Below are 20,880 nucleotides of genomic sequence, written 5' to 3'. Positions count from 1 at the left end.
CAGTCTCCCTGTTGCCGACATGTACCCGATAGCCTTTTGTTTCCTTGTCCATCCTCCCACTCAGCTGCTACTAAGGTACTTATTGATCTTTAGGACCTGAAAACTAGAAAGGTGGGATTTTATTAAAAAGGCATTGCAGCATTCTAAAAGAATGAAGGAGTGGTGCTTTTTTCCTGCTGACAAGTGGGTGGGATAGCTGTGATGAGTAAAGCTATTATCAGGAAGAAATGGAGAGGTTATTAGGGGACAGTAGTACTTATGATTTTTTGGGTAGTAACCCAGTTTTGAATTATAAAATTAAGTTAGAAGTTGTGGTTAAGAAAGGGAGAAATAAGCAGATGCTTAGTAAAATAGAAGCAGCCCCCAGGGAGGCCAATAGTAAATGGCATAGATTCTGTCTCATGTATTGGAGAGTACATAGATCATTACCTGCAACTGTCTGAAGTACCTGCGGAGGCATACCTTAGGGACACAAGCATCTCTTACAAATTCTTGAAGGTATTTGGTGTACTAATCCTTGTTTTCTAGTTACAATGGACGTTATTTGTTTACCGTATTTTTCGCTCCATAAGACGCACCTGACCATAAGACGCACCTAGGTTTTAGAGGCAGAAAACCGGAAAAAAAAATTCTGAACTAATGGACTGCAGACATAGTACAGGAGATGACCAGAGACTGCGGACACAGTACAGGAGATGGCCAGAGACTGAGGACACAGTACAGGGGATGACCAGAGACTGCGGACACAGTACAGGGGATGACCAGAGACTGCGGACACAGTACAGGAAATGATCAGAGACTGCGGACATAGTACAGGAGATGACCAGAGACTGCGGACACAGTACAGGAGATGACCAGAGACTGCGGACACAGTACAGGAGATGACCAGAGACTGCGGACACAGTACAGGGGATGACTAGAGACTGCGGACACAGTGCAGGGGATGACCAGAGACTGCGGACACAGTACAGGGATGACCAGAGACTGCGGACACAGTACAGGGATGACCAGAGACTGCGGACACAGTACAGGGATGACCAGAGACTGCGGACAGCACAGGGATGACCAGAGACTGCGGACAGCACAGGGATGACCAGAGACTGTGGACAGCACAGGGATGACCAGAGACTGCGGACAGCACAGGGATGACCAGAGACTGCGGACAGCACAGGGATGACCAGAGACTGTGGATAGTACAGGGGATGACTGCTGACCTTTGGGGAGGGGGGGGAGCGAGTACCTGAATTTGACAGGTACCCGCTCCCACTTCCGCGGAGTTGTTCTTTCATCTTACCTGTTCCTCTATCCAGCCGCGCGCTGTCTTCCCGGCTTCTGTAATGGCGCTCGGCATGACAGCCGGGTGCCCAGTGCGCATGAGCGAGAAGCACTTGCGCTTTGTGATTGGTCCGGCGGCTTCTGGGATCTGTCATGTGTCCCAGGTGCCGCCTTACCATTCACAAAAAAGCACCGCTTCCTGCGCATGCGCACTTGGCACCCGGCTGTCATGCCCACACTACAGAAGCCGGGAAGACCGCGCCGCTGGATAGAGGAACGGGTAAGATGAAAGAACAACTCCACGGAAGTGGGAGCGGGTATCTGTCAAATTCAGATACCCGCTCCCCACCCTCCCCAAAGGTCAGCAGTCATCTCTATAAGGTCCCGCTGTAGAGCTGAGCGGCCGGCCCGGTATTCTGACACGGCGGCAGTGGAAATACCGGACCGGCCGCTCCATATTCGCTCCATAAGACGCACTGACATTTTCCCCCCTTTTTTTGGGGGAAAAAAGTGCGTCTTATGGTGCGAAAAATACGGTATATACTATCATTAGACATGAGGACACCAAAACAGCAGTTTCGATGGGCACTGGGAGTGTCTGAGTTATCTAGGATACATAGGTTTTTGATACACTGTCTTGATTTTGGATTGAAGTATAACTACTTATGTAACTGTATGTGAGCATAAACCCAAGGAACTAAAATGAAAGCGATTTCAAGATGATCTGTTCTTCATTTGGGAGAGAGATGAGAACTCTTTAAGATCCTTTATGAGGAGGTTAGATGTGAATGATACGGATATAGTCCTCTCCTGGCATGTAGATGCAAGTAGTGTAGTGTTCCTAAATTTGGAGATTTCTGTTGCTAATGGTAAATTTATTACTAAAAATTACTTTAAGCCCTCCAACCGTAATGGGCAGGGGCGGACTGACCATTCAAGCACTCAGGCACTGCCCGAGGGCCCGGGGTCAGTAGGGGGCCCCATGAGATGCCCCTGGTACCTTTCATTGGCTTTTTCATAGGCTTTTTTGGGTATGGGCGAGGACACAGGGGCCCCATTATCCCCTATTGCCTGGGGGCCCCATGAGTTGTCAGTCCGCCCCTGGTAATGGGTATATAGCTACGGACAGTTGCCATCATAAGAATTGGCTGTTTAATATTCCTAGAGGGCAATTCATTAGATTAGATTGCAGAGGAATTGTACATTTATTAATGATTATGAACAGCAGGATGGAATATTGGTAGAGAGGTTCACATAGAAGGGTTATGATAAAAACATGATTGAGCAAGAAAAGAACAGGGTGAGGGATATGGATAGGCAACCGTTAGTTAAGATAAGGCATGATTTCCAGCTGAAAATAAGAATTAGATCAAGATGATGTTAGATTATAATATTCAGTTTAAAGATATGGAGAGGATTATTAAAAAGTATTGGTGGATCTTACTTAACCGCCTCCCACCCGCCATATAAGGTAATGCCGAACGCAAGGCGGTTCTCTCGTTCTGGGAGGACGTCATATGACATCCTCCCACTCTAACCACACGTGCGCGGCTCTGGGAGCGCGCAGAGCGGCGATCGATGGTGCGCTGTGTCCCTCGGACACAGCGGATCACCGGTCAACGAAAAGAACCAAAGATGTCAGCTCGGTCATGTGATCAGCTGTGTCCAATCACAGCTGATCGCACATAAATAGGGAAATGCCGGTTATCGACATTTCTCTCTTCACGAGCTGTCATGCTGACAGCTCGAGAGAAGAGGAGAGCCGGTAATCGGCATTCCTCGGAGGGGAAATGTACACTGATCATCTGGGCACTGATGATCAGTGTGCCCTGATGATCAGTGTAGCCCCAGCAGTGCCATCTGTCAGTGCCCATCAATGCCAGCTGTGAGTGCTCATCAATGCCACCTGCCAGTGCCCATCAGTGCCACATCAATGCCTCATATCAGTGCCTACCAGTGTACATCAATGCCACATATCAGTGCCCATCTGAGTTGCCTTTCAGTGTCACCTATCACTGCCAGTCAGTGCCACCTATCAATGCCAGTCTGTGCCACCTATCAGTGATGCCAATCAGTGCCAGTCAGTGCCGCCTATTAGTGTCGCCTATCAGTGCGCATCAGTGCCGCCTATCAATGCCCGTCAGTACTGCCTATCAGTGCCAGTCAGTGCCACCTAACAGTGCCAGTCAGTGCCACATATCAGTGCTGCCTATCAGTGCCATATATGAGTGCTGCCTTTCAGTGCCCATTAGTGATGCTTGTCAATGCCCATCAGTGGCACCTACTAGTGCCTCCTTATCAGTGCCACCTATAAGTGCCCATCAGTGCAGCCTATCAGTGCCCATCACTGCAGCCTCATTAGTGCACATCAGTGAAGGAGAAAAATCACTTATTTACAAAATTTTATAACAAAAACTAAGAAAACTTTTTTCCCAAAATTTCCAGTTGTTTTTGGTTTGTTTAGCAAAGAATAAAAAACCCAGAGGTGATTAAATACCACCAAAAGAAAGCTGTCTCAAAAAAATGATAAAAATTTAATATGGGTACAGTGTTGCATGACCACGCAATTGTCATTCAAAGTGCGACTGAAAACTGGCCTGGGCAGGAAGGGGGTATACAGTAAGTGCCCAGTAGGCAAGTGGTTAAGGATAAAATTTTGGGTTCTGTCCTGCCAGCACTCCCTGTATACACATACAGGAGGGCACCTACATTAAGGACAAATATCTTAACCCCAGAGGTCTTAGACCCTGCTTGGAGGAGGGAAAGAAGGGAAAGAACACACCCACTCCTTTTCTCACCGCTTTCTGTGAGGGCATTGTATATATGATCATACGTACAATACATCTAGACAGTTACAAGTCCGCATCAGAGAGCATGACAATAATATTAAGAAAGGGCTGAAAACACATTTTGTCACTTTAGAGGATGCTGTAATTGAGATCCCAAGGGACTGGGTTCTGGAGCTGGTGGAGAAACATTGGAAGGGGGTCATTATATCAGGCAGCTTACCCGGAAAGAGTCGTATTGGATATATGAATAAAAGACGTTGGTACCTGGAGGGCTCAGCGTGGATTTTGATCTTAACTGTTTTATCAGTAATTTTTAACACTGTCTTGACCCTATTGTTTACTTTGTGTTTCCCCTTTTTTCTCTTAGTTTATTTTTACCCTTTTCCATGCCATTAAAATTGTATTAAGCTTAGGGTTCTGATCATGAATACGTTGGGATAAATTTTAGAAGGTCACACATGAGTGTATGTTATTTTTATGTTATATTATTATCAGATTTTATATAGTTGTATTTTTATTTCTGTTTAGTATTTGGTGGCTTTGCAGTGTCATCTAATTTTTTTTTTGGGGGGGGGGGTTGGGTGCAATCTACATATTCTAATGGAATTCAGTATTGTTGCTGCTTCCATGGGTGGTATTGGTGTTCTCAAGCAGTATTTATTGTATTGCTGTGGGCCACGGGTATTGTTCAGGCTGGTTCCTGACCTCACTTCCAGTTTTGGGAGTTAATCGCACCCCTTCTGTCTTTGTGTTTGCGTCCACTGGGAGGGTTGCTATAGAGATGTTTTTATGAGAGGAGGCTATATAATGCAGTGTGGCAGCTTTGCCCTGGTCCTACTGAAGAAGACCCTTTTTTTGGGTGTAACACATATAGGAGCGGAGCCACACTGCAGATATTTCTTACACTTTGATGGTACGATGCACAAGTGCATATTATATCACTTAGCGAGCTTTTGGAAAGTGAATGTCTTTGTTGGCATTTTTAATAAAGTGAGGTTTTTAATGGGGAACACTATTAGTCCCATTTTTTTATCCACATGTTGCCTATCCTGTGGGTGTTGAGTGGCTGTAGGAGACAATTACTTCAGTGGAATGGAGGAGATACTATCCTGGATGGAATGGCATAAGCCTATGACCTTGATTTTATATTAGGGTCAACATTGGGAGGTGAGCTGATAGATTGCTTAGGAAGCTGCATGTTCAGTAGGAATAGTGTTGGGAATGCATGGAGGATTGTATAGTTATATACATTTATAGTAAAGCTTTCATTGTGGGTGCCTCTTTGACAATTTTAAGAATAAAATCTCCTGTACAGAGAGCACTATTATTTCCATTTTATGTTTGTATGTATCCTTGCCTGTGAGTCTGGAACTGGAGGAGGAGGAAGGAGAGAACACAAAAGTATGCTGGAGGAGACATCCCCATAGTTTTTGATGATATAAGCCTTTATTAACTTGATTTTACATTTGTAAGTGAGCAGATAAATTGCACTGGTTGGATTGGAGACACGGTACAGAAACATAGGAACTGTACAGAAATCTTCACATATTCAATTCAATGGTGATGGACTATTGACTATTGGAATTTTGGGCTTTCTATTGTTATATTTCTTTTTTTATGATTTCCACTTATGTTGTTTGTGCTATATCTTGTTGTATTATGAATCTGGTAAGTCTACTGTAGACTGAAGGGTTATTGCTTATTTGCTTGCATAGGATTATGCCACGCTCTGAGCACTGACTCACTAAACTAGAGTAGCAGCATTGTGACTTCATGACAGTGCTTGCTCTTGTGTTTCAGCAATGAGCTTCTGTGCTCCAAAGAGCCTGGGTTTGCATGGCTGGATGGTGAGCAGCCTGCTTGCAAACCCCTTCCTCATCAATATGCATGAAAGAGCATAGCTGGAACTGAACACCCTGGCAGCAGACAATTATACTATACGGTAATGCTTAAAAAAAATGGATTTGTATTTTAATTTGCACATATAATAGACATTTTCATAAACATGTTCAATTTGTGACAAAGAAACATGTAATTGTTGCTGTATGTTAATGTACATCATACCTACCTAGTAATACCTTGATGCTTGAAGATGAACATGAAAATGAGGGGAAAATTGAGGATTGTTTCATATAAAATGCAGACAATGAAGATTTCAGTGGTTTCTATGGCAACTCAGCTTCAGGTCTGTCATCTGGAAATATAGTGAGTGCCTTCTCTCAGCATTGCTTTATGTATTGCCCCTGGGGAGCTCAGAATCATGAAATGTAAACACCTCTGCTCGGTGCCTGATAATTATATTTCTGAAACTCAACTTGAAAATTAATTTTTGTAAGAGTTGCTTAACTCTTAATTGATCTATTGTATCTATCTATCTATCTATCTATCTATCTATCTATCTATCTATCTATCTAACACAGTTCAAGTTTAATATTTGTGGATGTTTTACACTCTACTTGTTAGCCTACTCTGTTACACCTCTAAACAACCTATGACTAAAGCAGGGTACACACTGTAAGAAATACAGAAGAAAAATAATGTACAAGGAACGATTGTTCGATTTTATTTTTATAGTGTTTACTCAACTTTCATCATCTGATTCAAACTTGTCAAATGAAAATTTCCAAAGGGACAAGCTCCAAAATTTTTCTCTTACATAAACACAATGTCCAATTTTCGCTTAATGTGTACAGTAAATGTATGGAAATAATCAAATAGTGAAAAATGGACAAGATCAGAAGTAAAGAATGGCCTGGAAGATGGTGGCCAGAAACATAGAAATCACCTTTGAAGTTCGAGAATGTTCATACAAATTAATACTATTAGCGGTTTCATTATGATACGTACCTTTGTGGAAAATCAGATGATCAGTCGTCAAATTTTCTCATAGTGTGTACCCAGGTTTAAATTATATTTCCACGTTTGCAGCTAAATTTGAATAACACTACTTTACATTTGTTACCTGTTGCCATTTGCATAACACTAAACTTAAAAAAAATATTAATTTTTAATAAAAATATTTAGTAAACGCTACTTACCTTTTTCCTTGCTAAAAGCTCACCTTTCCCAAAAAACTGTCAATACAGATAAGGGGTGTCTGTAGATAAAACAAACTGTGCAGCTTTGATTAAAATTGAATAATGCTCTTTCTCTAGATGCAGGCCATTTATGTACCTCGTGAAGCCTGATTGGAAAACTCCCAGGACGTTGCTAAGAGAGGCCCAGATGTTACTGTTCATCAACACATGAATAAGGTCTTAAATGCTGAGCTCAGAGCTAGCAATGTAAATGGCGCACGCCTATATCAAGGGCATTTTTCAATTATGGTCAAAGCTGCACCGCGTTTTATTTATCTTTAGATGTTCCTTATCTGCATAGGCAGTGTTTTGGTAACCCTTGAATAAAAACTACCTAGCTATCTCCTAGGTTAAGAAGGGGGCATGGGAGTCATGTTTATCATAATTAACCCTGTCCAGATTGTACTGGCAGTACATTTCGTTTCAGTTGTAGCCTAGATGTGTACACTTTCTTTTTTTTAACAAAGAGTTAAAGATCTCAAAGCTTAGATGTACATTGTAAATTAATGCACTTGAAAAAATGTCCTTCAGTCTGTCCCCTAAGTGCACACTGTAAGCTGATCTAAACAAAAGAAGATGCCAGTAGAGTCCTATGTATAAGCCTGCTCCAAAAGAAACAGCTAGGAAGGTAAGAAATATTTATTAAGTTGTATTTAGGTAATTAGTTATTTGACTTGCTAAAGTGCAAATATGCTTTAAATTACTTCTATTGGGCAGCCACTGGGCTTCTGTGCTCATATCTCCAATATCTACACTAACTCAGTACTCCACTCATGCACCCTCAGTTGTGATGCAAGCAGTGGGCTGTTTTCTGGAAAAATAATGCAAATAGCAAAATGCCTTGTTGGGTGTCAGTCTGGAGGAGTGGCAGTTCCTAGGCAGGTTGTATTTACATCAAAACTGTCCCATGTAATGACCACATGTGATGCTGAGCAGCCATGATTGAACTAATTCCATCCTCCATCATAAATCCACACATATCCTCCTGGGTGTGCTTCAACCTATCCTAGATGGGGAATATCAATGCCATAAAAATGTGCATTTTACAGAAACTTCTTTACCTGTGTTGTACTCTTTCAATACTCATTACCATCCTATGCCCTGAAAACTTCCCAAAATCATACACTAAGGTTTATTTGGTCCAATAGACAATCATGCATTCCTAAATATACCATGTTTACCCATAAGTGGTAAGGCAAACTTGGAGTACCTAACTTTAATTTTGTAAGGCTGCATAAATCACCCCATTAGTTTGCATGCATAATATCTTTAATTGTCCTCATCCAAGGGACCCCTGGTTCATTTTACTTCATATCAGAGCTTCAGTTCTCACTAAAACTCAATTAAAATTGGCAACTTAAATCTAATTGGTGGCTAAACAGACCATAGCAAAAGCCTGGAAAAAAACAATGTACCTACTTTGCAGAAGTCCAACAGCACATCAAAATAATTTTTATTAACGTGAAACTTACCCATGCCCTACTAGATACTGATAAGAAATTCCTCAATGTATGGTTGCCTTGGATACAATACATCCAACCCTTGATGCGAATAGCCAGCTATTCATGCTTGTGAGGGCGAAGCACTAGGGGACCTTGATGTCCACTCTCCCTTCCTCCCTTCCCTCCTTTCCTACCTCCCCCCACCACAACCTTTCTTCCTGCCCTTGATTCCTTCATTCCTAAGGTCTCCCACCCTTTCCTTCCCCTTCTATACCCCTATCCTTCTACTGCAATCTTTTTTCTTTCAACTCTTCTCTACTTTTCTACTAAGAAGGTTCTTGCATTCTTCACTTATTCTCCATCGAAGTAGATTCTCAGCTACATCATATTTATTTTGTGACCAGTATTTCTTTGAATGTTTAAATTCCTTTTTGGGTACTTACGAACCACTCCTAAATTTAAGGATTCGATGTGTTGTATGCACACAGACCTTAACAATGCCAGAATACAGCTTTACATTATCAATTGTTATTGTTCTGACAGCTTATTCTGTATTACTCATGTATGCATATACTTTTATATCACTGTCTGTTACTTGAAAACTTCAAAAAACATTTACTGAAAGAGAAATAAGTAAACTCAAAGAATGAAAGAGGCTAGCCAGGGACAGTCAGGCTGGGGAAGAAAGTATCTAGACATTGCTGGATGTCCTCCAGCCAGGAAATGAGGCAGGCTCTATCTGACTTGCTACAGCTTCTAACGCATACTGTAAGAAGCTCATAGTGTACAGTGAAAGCATTTTAATACATAATAGGAGCCTGTACAACTGTGCAAGACTAAAAGTAAGGTCGGAGTTCAGCTTTAACTTCAGAATTCCCATGCAATAATGGATGCCTAAAACAAAGAAAGTCAGCACTGAGTACTCTCCATAAGGTATGTGTTACATTTATGACCCCATTGAGCTAAATATACATTTTGTTCAGTTTATAGTTTTGAGATTGTCAGTTTGTAAATTGTAACCAGTCCTCATAAGCAGCTCATACAGGCTATATGAGTTGCAATATGCTAACGCATCTAAAACTAGAACAACCTCATCAAGCTTACGATTATGGCATATCTGTGTATGACTAAATGGCCTGCCATGTAAATGTCAGCGCGTTTCCTTCTCTATAGACAGCAATAACTCTTACATGTCTGACATGCAGGTCTGCAGCGCCAGATGACTTGACATGTTGACGTCAAAATCAGAGAAAGAGGTTGAGCAATCTGCTGTATTATAACTATTTAGACAAGAACAGGTCTCTGCATGGCTGTTCAAGTGTTTACCGTGCACTTCACTGAATGGCCAGGAGATGGAAATGATCTTATAGCGCTGTGCTTGTGACAGACCTTTACTGCTCACATTACTTTCTCACACGAGACACAGAAGGGAAAACATAACATTTATTCCACCATAACAATAAACCTGCACCATAATGTGTCAATATTTCAGGCCTGCGCACGGGCAATGTAATGATCTTCTGCAAGCAACTCCGTGTTTTTCATTACCAATAAAACAATTCTCATTGAACTAAGACACTAAACAGGAGAAAATTACAAACAGAGAAAAACACCAGCTGGAATCTTACAGCTATTTGGAGTAAATCACTTTTAATAAAGAAGACAAAGAAAAATAGCAATATATACATTTTTAGGTATAGTGAAATAGCAAAGACTAGAAAATATAATTAAAAATGCATTCAGGTATGAGAGTGAAACTTAAATTGTATTTATTTTTTCATTTAATGTTAATAATTGATGCATGAGTTACTGTATATTGTAACTTAATGGGTTTAAAAATGACCTTTCACATGATTTTCCAGCAATTCTAACTTCTGCCCATTGTATAGGGAAGACAGACTGCAGCTATGTGGTCAGGCCCCTGCACCTACAGTTGGCATGTCTTTCACCGCAACTATGCACAGGCCTGTACACTGTTTTATGAAATGTACTGTTTATAACATACAGTATATCAAACATTTTAGTAGCACATAAGCTCCAAATACAATGTTGTAATAAATGACCACAATTCCTTAAATTAACTCTTTAATGTCTGCTTTAGAAGTCTGGGTTCATCAGATTTACTGCATGTGAACCTTAAACTCTGATTAAACTTTTGCTAGTGTCCATTGGGATTCCAGGGATGCAGTGTTTTATATAACCCTGGAAAAGATATATAAGATATGATATGTATATAATAATATCATTTAGAAGTAGTGGGCTGTCAGGGCCAGCAAGGCCTTCTCTGCTGGTCTAAACACTGCCTAAACTATCAGAATCACTGACTTATGTTTTAATATTCCATGAATGTGTGCAGTGCTACCCTGAAGGAGCAGCTTGGTAATTTGGGGTTCTCTGTTCTGTGCCATGATTCAAAGAACAACTTCAGCCCCACTTATGCATCTGGTTGAATGCAAAACATTACAGGCATGTATAAAGACACCACTAGGAAATACTTTTCTCCTGCCTATAGATATTATCAAACAATAAACACACCTGTTTAGAAATAAATGTACTTAACCGCTTCCCAACCACCCATCTGCGATCTACATCGCAGGAACTACAGGAACTATGACAGTGTAAAAATATTGGTCCCGTGTCGCTATGTAAACAGAGATTGCGCCATACATGTGAGGTATCACTGTGAATGTCAGACTAAGGGAAGTAATTCTAGCACTAGACTTCCTGTGCAAATATAAATTGGTGAACTGTAGAGGCTTTTAAAGCGTCGCCGATCGATATTAAAAATGTGTGTACTTTGTCACCATTGCACGGGTATGCGCAATTTTAAAGCATGTCATGTTTGGTGTCCATTTACTCAGCATAACATCATCTTTTATAATTTATCAAACAATTGGGCAATACATTCTGTTTTTGTGCATTAAAATTCCAAAAAGTATTTTTCCCAAAAGATTTGCATTTGAAAAATTGCTGCGCAAATACTGTGTGACGTAAAAATTTTCAACAACCACCATTTTATTCTCTAGGGCCTCTGCTTTAAAAAATATATAATGTTTGGGGTTCATAGTAATTTTCTAGCAAAAATACAGTTTTTTTCATGTGAAAAAAGGCTTGGTCTTCAAGAGTGGGTGGTATGTGGCATAAGCTTCTAATGTTGGCCCTGAAATGCCAGGATAATTAAAGACCCCCTTGTGATGGGCGCGGCGTCAGACCCCCAGCCTTTCTCACCAACGTGTGACTGAAGGACTAGCCAATCTAAAACCGCGCTGTCACATGCATAACAATGCCACGCTCAGCTGCACCCCGCACAAAGATTTTCTAGCTCACTGGATCACAACCTATGTGCCGCAGCCTGAGAGCGATTGTTACTGGGTCAGGTTAATTACGCAATTAACCCTTCACACTGCCACCACTGCCTTTTTGTACAGAGAAGGAGGAAACTCACCAATCTTAGCAGTAACACTATGATGTTTGAATAAGCATCTGCATACACACTGTCACCGCAGGCAGATGTATACAGAAGTTTAAAAACACACAGTAGCGCTCTTCAGAGACAGGGATTCTTAGTTTGCATTACAGAACTTTAGAAACAGTTCAACACTTTTCAGAAAATAGGATTTATTACTAAAAAGGTCAAAATGGTGCAATAAAAATATTTACAGAAAAAGATGTAGCCCATATATATATATATATATATATATATAAATACAGAGAGCAATACCACAACAGAGAGATAACAGGAAGAAGTTTAGAGAGGTAGAATACTTACCGGCAGCCTTGGTTTAAGCAGATCAAGTGTCCTGAACAAATGGTACTGTTCTCCCAAGTTGGTTCCTGATGTTAAAAAGTGAGAATTCTTCATCTTACCTTTCTCAGGCCTGACAGCCTCTTTTCTAGGAACCCAGCAGGGTGTCTCCTTACAGCAGAGAACCAATCGCCTCAAAACTTTCACACAAACCAATTAATATACATATATTGGGATTTTCTTTTACCAAAGATATGTAGCAGAATACAGTTTGACCTAAATTTATGACTAACCTGGAGTTTATTGGATACTTTTTTATAACCAAAAGTGAAAAATGTTTTTTTCAAAAGTTTCGCTCTTTTTTTGTTTATAGCACAAAAAGTAAAAAACGCAGAGGTGATCAAATACCACCAAAAGAAAGCTTTATTTGTGGGAAAAAAAGGACAAAAATTTGATTTGGGCACAGCATTGCACGACCCTGCAATTGCCAGTTAAAATAGTGCAGTGCCCAACATCAAAAAATGGCCTGGTCATGAAGGGTGGTAAATCTTCTGGAGGGCAAATAGTTAATCTATTGGCAAGAGGTTAGTATAAACAGCAGTAGAACATAAAGGTGCACACAGCAGGTAAAGTTGAACACAGTCTGCTAGACAGACTAATAATTATGCCAGAATGACTAAAGTTAGCCTTTATATTATTACCGTATTTTTTGCTCCATAAGACGCATTTTTTCCCCCAAAAAAATGGGGGAAAAATTTCTGTGCATCTTATGGAGCGAATACGGAGTGGCTGGCCTGCAATACCCCCCATAACCGCATTAGAGTACCGGGCCGGCCGCTCGGCTCTACTGTGCAGAAGAACCTGCTCCTCCGTCCTACCTGTTCCTCAGTCCAGCGGTGTCCTGCTTTCATCGGCCGTCTTCTCTCCTCGGCGCCGGCATCTTCAGTGTGGGCACCCAGCTGTAACAGCTTGTGGTTTCACAGCCGGGTGCCCACTGCGCATGCGTGAGGAGTGCTGCGCTTTGTGATTGGCCCAGTAGTCTTGTGGGACCTGTCACGTGTCCCACAAGACTACGGGGAGGAAGGGGGGAAGGACAACTCCGCAGAAGTGAGAGCAGGTACCTGTCAAATTCGGGTACCCACCCCCCCCCCCTCCACAAAGGTCTACTATGTCTGCAGTCTCTGTTCATCCCCTGTACTATGTCCGCAGTCTCTGTTCATCCCCTGTACTATGTCCGCAGTCTCTGGTCATCTTCTGTACTATGTCTGCAGTCTCTGTTCATCCCCTGTACTATGACCGCAGTCTCTGTTCATCTCCTGTACTGTGTCCGCAGTCTCTGGTCATCTCCTGCACTGTAACAGAGAAAACCTTCTGCGCTGCTATAGTTATAGATATGACTATTGAAAAAAGCTGCAAACACCTAGACCTAGACACCACTAGCAAAATGAAACAGAACAAATAAAATAGTGTTGCGCTAGTATAAATAGTACTAAGGACACAATAATTCGAAGATTTATTCTGCCAGTGCATTGGATCTATGCACTGGGAGTATATGTATGGTCTCCAAGAAAATGGCCGTGGCCAGGAGTCTTCATTTGTATCATGTGCTTTTTCCTCAATAAACTTCTTATATATGGGATCTGGTGGCACCACGTCTGCACTCTGATGAAGTGACGGGACAGTGACGTAACGTGTGGGTCTGTTAGCGGAGCGTGGTGATGGTCGCTGCCATTTTGGTACACCCTGGAAGTATAAACCCATATCAATACATGTGTTTGGGGCCTGATTTCAACTGATGTGATGTAAGTGTTTATTTGCCATTTCTCCATTAAAGTTTTTGCTTTAAAATTACTAAACTATGGGAGTGCTCTCTCTTTTTTCCACTGCAGTGCCTCTGAGCTGGCTGATGTTCCTGGGAAAAGGATTACCAGTTTCAACACTGAAATCATTACGGTTATACGGGGAGGAAGGCCATATTCCTGTGATCGGTGTGACTCTATCATCTTGGATATCTATTAAGGGCCCTGGGAGTGTGAAGCCTGAAAGCTGTGTGGCCCCTTGGGGTCTTGGCATGGAGCTGAGGAGGCATTTTAGCCGGTGATGGATCTATTATTCATTTCACTCAGTTGCTTTGTTTGGAGTTGGCGGTCTATTTACAGGGACTTTATGGCGATTTGATGATCACCCTCTTGTACTGTGTCTGCAGTCTCTGGTCATCTCCTGTACTGTGTCCGCAGTCTCTGGTCATCTCCTGTACTGTGTCCACAGTCTCTGGTCATCTCTTGTACTGTGTCCACAGTCTCTGGTCATCTCCTGTACTGTGTCCGCAGTCTCTGGTCATCTCCTGTACTGTGTCCACAGTCTCTGGTCATCTCTTGTACTGTGTCCACAGTCTCTGGTCATCTCCTGTACTGTGTCCGCAGTCTCTGGTCCTCTCCTGTAGTGTGTCCTCATTCTCTGGTCATCTCCTGTAGTGTGTATGCAGTCTCTGGTCATCTCCTGTAGTGTGTCCGCAGTCTCTGGTCATCTCCTGTAGTGTGTCTTCAGTTCATTGGTTCAGAGTAAACAGTGTAAATTAATATTAAGTACAATGTAAGTGATATTACTACTGCTCTGGTTTAGAGCAAACTCTAAAGAACAAGCAGGGGTGTGATGCCTTTTTAACTAGCAAAAGGGTAAAGGCCTTGGGGCAGCAACTGTTAGGGGCAGTCTTTAGTCCTGACTCTTCAGCCAGCTAAACGTTGGGGCCCTCTAACTGTTGGTGTGCTTTGAGGCAGTCAATAAGGTTTGCAGGCAGAGAGATATAGGGTGGCTGGTTGGGTAACTTCTAACAGCTCAGTCTATAGTGGCAGTAGCAGATATTGGCCACAAGGCCCTCTCTCCAGACCCAGAGACACAGCTGCAATGGTCCCTATGATCAGGTGTTAGCTCACTCTGGGTTGCCCATGGTGACTTCGATAGGCAGTGCAACAAATCTGTGTCCTGATAGTGTCTCCATCCTTCAGCGCTCAGATCATACTCTATACTTTCAGGTTGCCTAGGACTGGCCTCCTGTGGCTTGGTCTCTCCTAGGGATTACATAGTTAGTCTGGCTGAAAAAATACAAAAGTCCCTCCATTGATGCTGAACATTGTGCCAGTCCCAGGCTGCACTCCTCTCCCCCAAAAAACGTTTTCTGGGATTCCTGTTCCCTCTTGCCCTGAGTCAATAAAGGGTCCTGGTTAGTGTGTTCTGTTCCCCATCCATTGCCTTTTACCGTGCTCCTCCAGGACTACATCTCCCAGTGTCCTCTGTCCAGCTGCAGGAACAGGGTGAGGAGAGAAAGAGCCACTCCTCTTCATTGCTCTTCCTAGGTATTGCTCACTAGCAGAGAGGGGGGGAAGTGGGGGAATTTCAGCACACAGAGCTGCTCTCTTCCGGTGCTCTGTCACTCTTGTAGCTATGGGGGTTGACAAGCAGGAGGGTGGAGAAGGGCACCCAGCTACATTTATATTACATTATTCCAAGTAGTCTATTCTCTTCATTTCATAGCTTTTCTCTTGGTGACACTGCTTCCAGTAGTGTATGTTAGAGCTTTTATCCAATCATATTTCAGCCATGATAGTCATCATGTGTTGTCAGTGTCAAACATATCTGCCTTGAGGCCTTCAGAATCAACAGTGCTGGCTCCTGTAGCTTATAGTAAATGACAATTAAACTGTTGCTTTAACCAATCAGATTCTGAGTTGGTGACATGGGGCCATATAGCAGGTGTACAATCATTTAAACCAGAAGGCCTTAAGGCAGATTTCTTTGACCCTGGCAGCAAATTACTTTCTCCCAGCGTCTTCTAGGACAGCCCCTTCAGATGTAGAGCTCCTCCCTCTGGGTCGAAAAAAACGTAATCCCAATACCTTAAAGGCGGACCTCCTCAGTTTTTAGCATTTCCTGATCAGGAAGGATGCACGTTCAAGAGCCTGAGGGGTCTCTGTACTCTTAGGGGTCCTGGAAGAGTGTAAACTCCCATGTGTAGCTTACCTCCTCTCCCGACGCGATCCCTCCATGGTGAGTGGAATGAGGCTGTGGGTTGGATCGCCTTCAGTCCTCAGTGGAGGGACTGCCGGTGACAGGTCACCCACAGGAGGAACGAGGAGTGCCCGGTGGGGAGCCCGGAGCCTCCATTTCCCCAGGAGCCTAGGGAGCCCTTCCTCCCCTTCTCTGGCATGGCTCTGCAGGTGTGCTGGGCGGAAGGGGGGCTGGGCGTGACTTCTGGGGGTGTGGCTATGCGTTCCAGAATCAGGAAGTCCAGCGCGGTGACATCATCAGCAGGAGCCTGGAGACGCTGGTTCCGGTCTCCATAGAAGAGGCGCAGGCATACAGATCGGGTGGTTGGTGCGACATTTTGAAATGCAGCAGAGGCTGCGGGCCACGCCAAACGGGATGTGATGGAAGCTGGCTCGTCACAGCAAGCGGACCCTGGTTCCGGCACCAGCTCCTCTCAGGCAAGCTTGGGGACAGTCCCTCTTGCTGACTCCTGGGGGTGGGTGATTGTTTTTCCCAGTCTCTGAGGACAAGTGATGGTGGGGCACACTTCACATTCTCCCCTAGCACAGGGTGTGTGGAAGATTAGGGCTGAGGGTCCTCCTTATTCTGTCTTTTTTTGCTTAGGTTAAAACCCAGGCAAGGACCCAGAGTCAGACCCCAAAGAAGAAGTGTGCATTGTGCGCAGTTAAATTGGGTTCTACTTATGAAAAACCCTTATGTCGCAACTGTGTAGATAGCCTAGTTAAAGATGAGCTACATTCCAATCCTTCAGATCCCTGCTGGATAGGATGCAGACACCGCTGGGCCCTTGGACCCAGTCGGCCGCTACAGCAGTATCAGCAAGGCAGGAGGATCTGGAAGAGGACACTAGGTCCCTTGCTTCTTCTCAGGTGGGTTCAGGTTCAGAAGTGGACAACGAGGAAGAAACTAGCTCCTCCAGCAGTTCCAGGTACAAGTTGGCCCTGGAAGATGTGGACGACCTCCTGAAAGCTATCTACGAAACCTTAGAGATTGAAGAGGAGGAAGTTTGTTTATCTAAGCATGACATCATGTATCAGGGTCTCCATGCCAAGAAGAATAGGGTCTTTCCGGTCCACAGCTCCCTGATTGATACCATTAAGCAGGAGTGGGAAAACCCTGAAAGGAAGCCCTTCTTTTCAGGGAGTTTAAAAAGAAGATTGCCTTTCAACGAGGATGGGTCCCAACCTTGGTACAAGGGCCCAATATTGGATGCCCCCTTATTCAGAGTTTCCAAAAGGATGGATTTGGCATTTGAGGACATGGGGGCCCTAAAGGACCCCATAGATAAGAGGGGAGAGAGCATGGGAATCCTCATCTATTAGCCTCAAGCCGGCTCTATTGGCCACCTGTCTAGCAAGAAACCTTGAGTGCTGAGTTACCCAGTAGCAACTCACTTGGCAGCAGGAACCTCCAGACAGTAGATCTTAAAATCCTTGCCTTTACTGTTTAAGGCGATAGGGTTTCTCGCGGATGCCTCGGCAGAATCAGTGAAGGACTTCGGCCTTGGTAAACTCAACCAGGCGGGCCTTATGGTTAAAAACCTGGACAGAGCATTCAGCATCTAAGCTGCGTCTCTGTGCCTTGCCCTTTTCAGGTGACAACCTTTTTGGTCTGGGACTAGAGGAAGCTTTAGAGCATACGGCCGACAAGAGAGCTTTTCCTGAGAGTAAAAAGAAATCTTACCCCAGGAAGGTTTTTCATCCAAAATCGCAGGTACAGCAGATTAAGGATGGTCAGCCCAAAAAACATTGGACAAGACACAAAAATAGGGGAAAAGGGGGGATTCTATTCAATCCTCCCCAAGGCCCCTCCAAGTCACAATGACTTGAGCATCCCAGTGGGAGGAAGACTGGGACCTTTCTCCCTCAGTGGGCTTCAATCTCCCCGAACCCCTATATCTTAGATTTAATAGAAAGGGGGTGCGAGTTGGAGTTCGACTCCTGTCCCCCTGCCAGATTTCTGGTAACCAATCTTCCCAAAGACCGACCTTCTGTTCTTCTCCTGGCAGTAGGGAGGAAGAAAGATTGAATTTGCTTGATGTGAAAAGAAGCCTTAGGGTCTATCTTAGTAGAGCCCTAGAATTTAGGAATTTGGATTCCCTTTTTGTGCTTTTTGCAGGAGCACGGAAAGATTCCAGAGCATCTCAATCCACCATAGCTAGATCAGGTTAGCTATCACGGAATCTTATAAACCATTACAGATTCCTTTCCCGTTTGTTAATGCACACTCAACCAAATCCTTATCAGCATCCTGGGCAGAGAGAGCCGGTGCTTTGCCAGAGGAGATCTGTAAGTCGGCCACCTTGTCCGGGTTCTCTACCTTTATGAAGCATTATTGCCTGGATCTCCTATCAAGTAAGGAGCAGGCATTTGGGCACAAGGTCCTCCAGGCAGTGGCCCCGCCCTAGGGGGTAAGTTCTTGATTATCATCTTAAGGGGCTGTCCTGGAAGACGCTGGGAGAAAACCAGAGTTAGGCTTACCGGTAACTCCTTTTCTACAAATCTTCCAGGACAGCCGTGATTTCCCACCATAACAATGTACAATTAATGTATATTTGGTTACTTAGCTGTTTATATCTTTCAGTGTCTTCCGGTAGTTCTCGGGTAAAACTGAGGATGGAGGCCTGGAGGTCCACCTTTAAGGCGTTGGGATTATGTGTTTCCTGACCAGGAGGAGCTCTACGTCTCAAGGGGCTGTCCTGGAAAACTCGTAGAAAAGGAGTTACTGATAAGCCTAACTCTGGTTATCATGACTAACATAAAACATACACTACTGGAAGTAGTGCAACCAAGAGAAAAGCAATGAAATGAAGATAATAGAGTATTGGAAATAATTTCATACACATTCAATGAAAAAATATATTAAAACGCAAGTATACATCTCAACAGACTCCACTTTCAGCACTAGCCTCCATTGAGATAGAAAAAAACTTGTTTTTGGAACTGAAACACACAGATAACCCATACAACAGAGTAACTGAACTCTTCTTGAGAAAAGAGAGGAGGATGGATTTTGTGTACAGATAATCAGTAGTTTTGATGAGTATAATGAATTTTATTTACATATTTTATACAGTCAACCCTGGCTAATCCAGGCCCCACTTTTTTCTGTGCTAAATGTTTAAGGTTATAGCTAGAGATGAGCGAATCGAACCAGGCGAACCGGAATTCGAGTCGAATTTCAGGAAATATTCGATTCGCGTCGAATCCGAAATTTTGCCTACTTCGGGTGCGCGAATCGAACATTTCCCGATCAGCCGGCAAAAGTGTCCCTGCAGTGAGCTCCGCTATTTCTGACAGTTCTCTGACAGAAGGAACACATGTTTAGCGGTTGAAACATTGTATCTATTAGTTTCCATTTAGGATACAGATGTTTCAACCGCTGTACATGTGAAGAAGCTGTCAGAGAACTGTCAGAAATAGAGGAACTCTGCACATACACTTTTTGCCGGCTTGGAATTATTCTTCTTTTCATCCGACTTCTTCTTCTTCTTCTTCATCCTCATCCTCATCCTCTTCTTCTGAGGATGAGGATGAAGAAGAAGAAGAAGAAGAAGAAGAAGTAGGATGAAAAGAAGAATAATTCCAAGCCGGCAAAAAGTGTATGTGCAGAGTTCCTCTATTCTGCAGATACACTTAGAGGAGCTCTGCAGATACACTTAGAGGAGCTCTGCACATACACTTTTTGCCGGCTTGGAATTAATCTTATTTTCATCCTACTTCTTCTTCTTCTTCTTCATCCTCATCCTCAGAAGAAGAAGAAGAGGATGAGGATGAAGAAGAAGAAGAAGAAGAAGTAGGATGAAAATAAGAATAATTCCAAGCCGGCAAAAAGTGTATGTGCAGAGTTCCTCTATTCTGCAGATACACTTAGAGGAGCTCTGCACATACACTTAGAGGAGCTCTGCACATACACTTTTTGCCGGCTTGGAATTAATCTTATTTTCATCCTACTTCTTCTTCTTCTTCTTCATCCTCATCCTCATCCTCTTCTTCTTCTTCTGAGGATGAGGATGAGGATGAAGAAGAAGTAGGATGAAAATAAGATTAATTCCAAGCTGGCAAAAAGTGTATGTGCAGAGCTCCTCTAAGTGTATGTGCAGAGCTCCTCTAAGTGTATCTGCAGAATAGAGGAACTCTGCACATACACTTTTTGCCGGCTTGGAATTATTCTTATTTTCATCCTACTTCTTCTTCTTCTTCTTCATCCTCATCCTCTTCTTCTTCTTCTGAGGATGAGGATGAGGATGAAGAAGAAGAAGAAGAAGTAGGATGAAAATAAGATTAATTCCAAGCCGGCAAAAAGTGTATGTGCAGAGCTCCTCTAAGTGTATCTGCATAGCTCCTCTAAGTGTATCTGCAGAATAGAGGAACTCTGCACATACACTTTTTGCCAGCTTGGAATTATTCTTATTTTCATCCTACTTCTTCTTCTTCTTCATCCTCATCCTCATCCTCTTCTTCTTCTTCTGAGGATGAGGATGAAGAAGAAGAAGAAGTAGGATGAAA

The sequence above is a fragment of the Staurois parvus genome, unplaced genomic scaffold (genome assembly GCF_062004578.1).
Source record: "Staurois parvus isolate SC_StPar_1 unplaced genomic scaffold, SC_StPar_1.0 ptg000562l, whole genome shotgun sequence".
Classification (NCBI taxonomy): Eukaryota; Metazoa; Chordata; class Amphibia; order Anura; family Ranidae; genus Staurois; species Staurois parvus.
Note: the sequence above shows the minus strand (reverse complement) of the source record.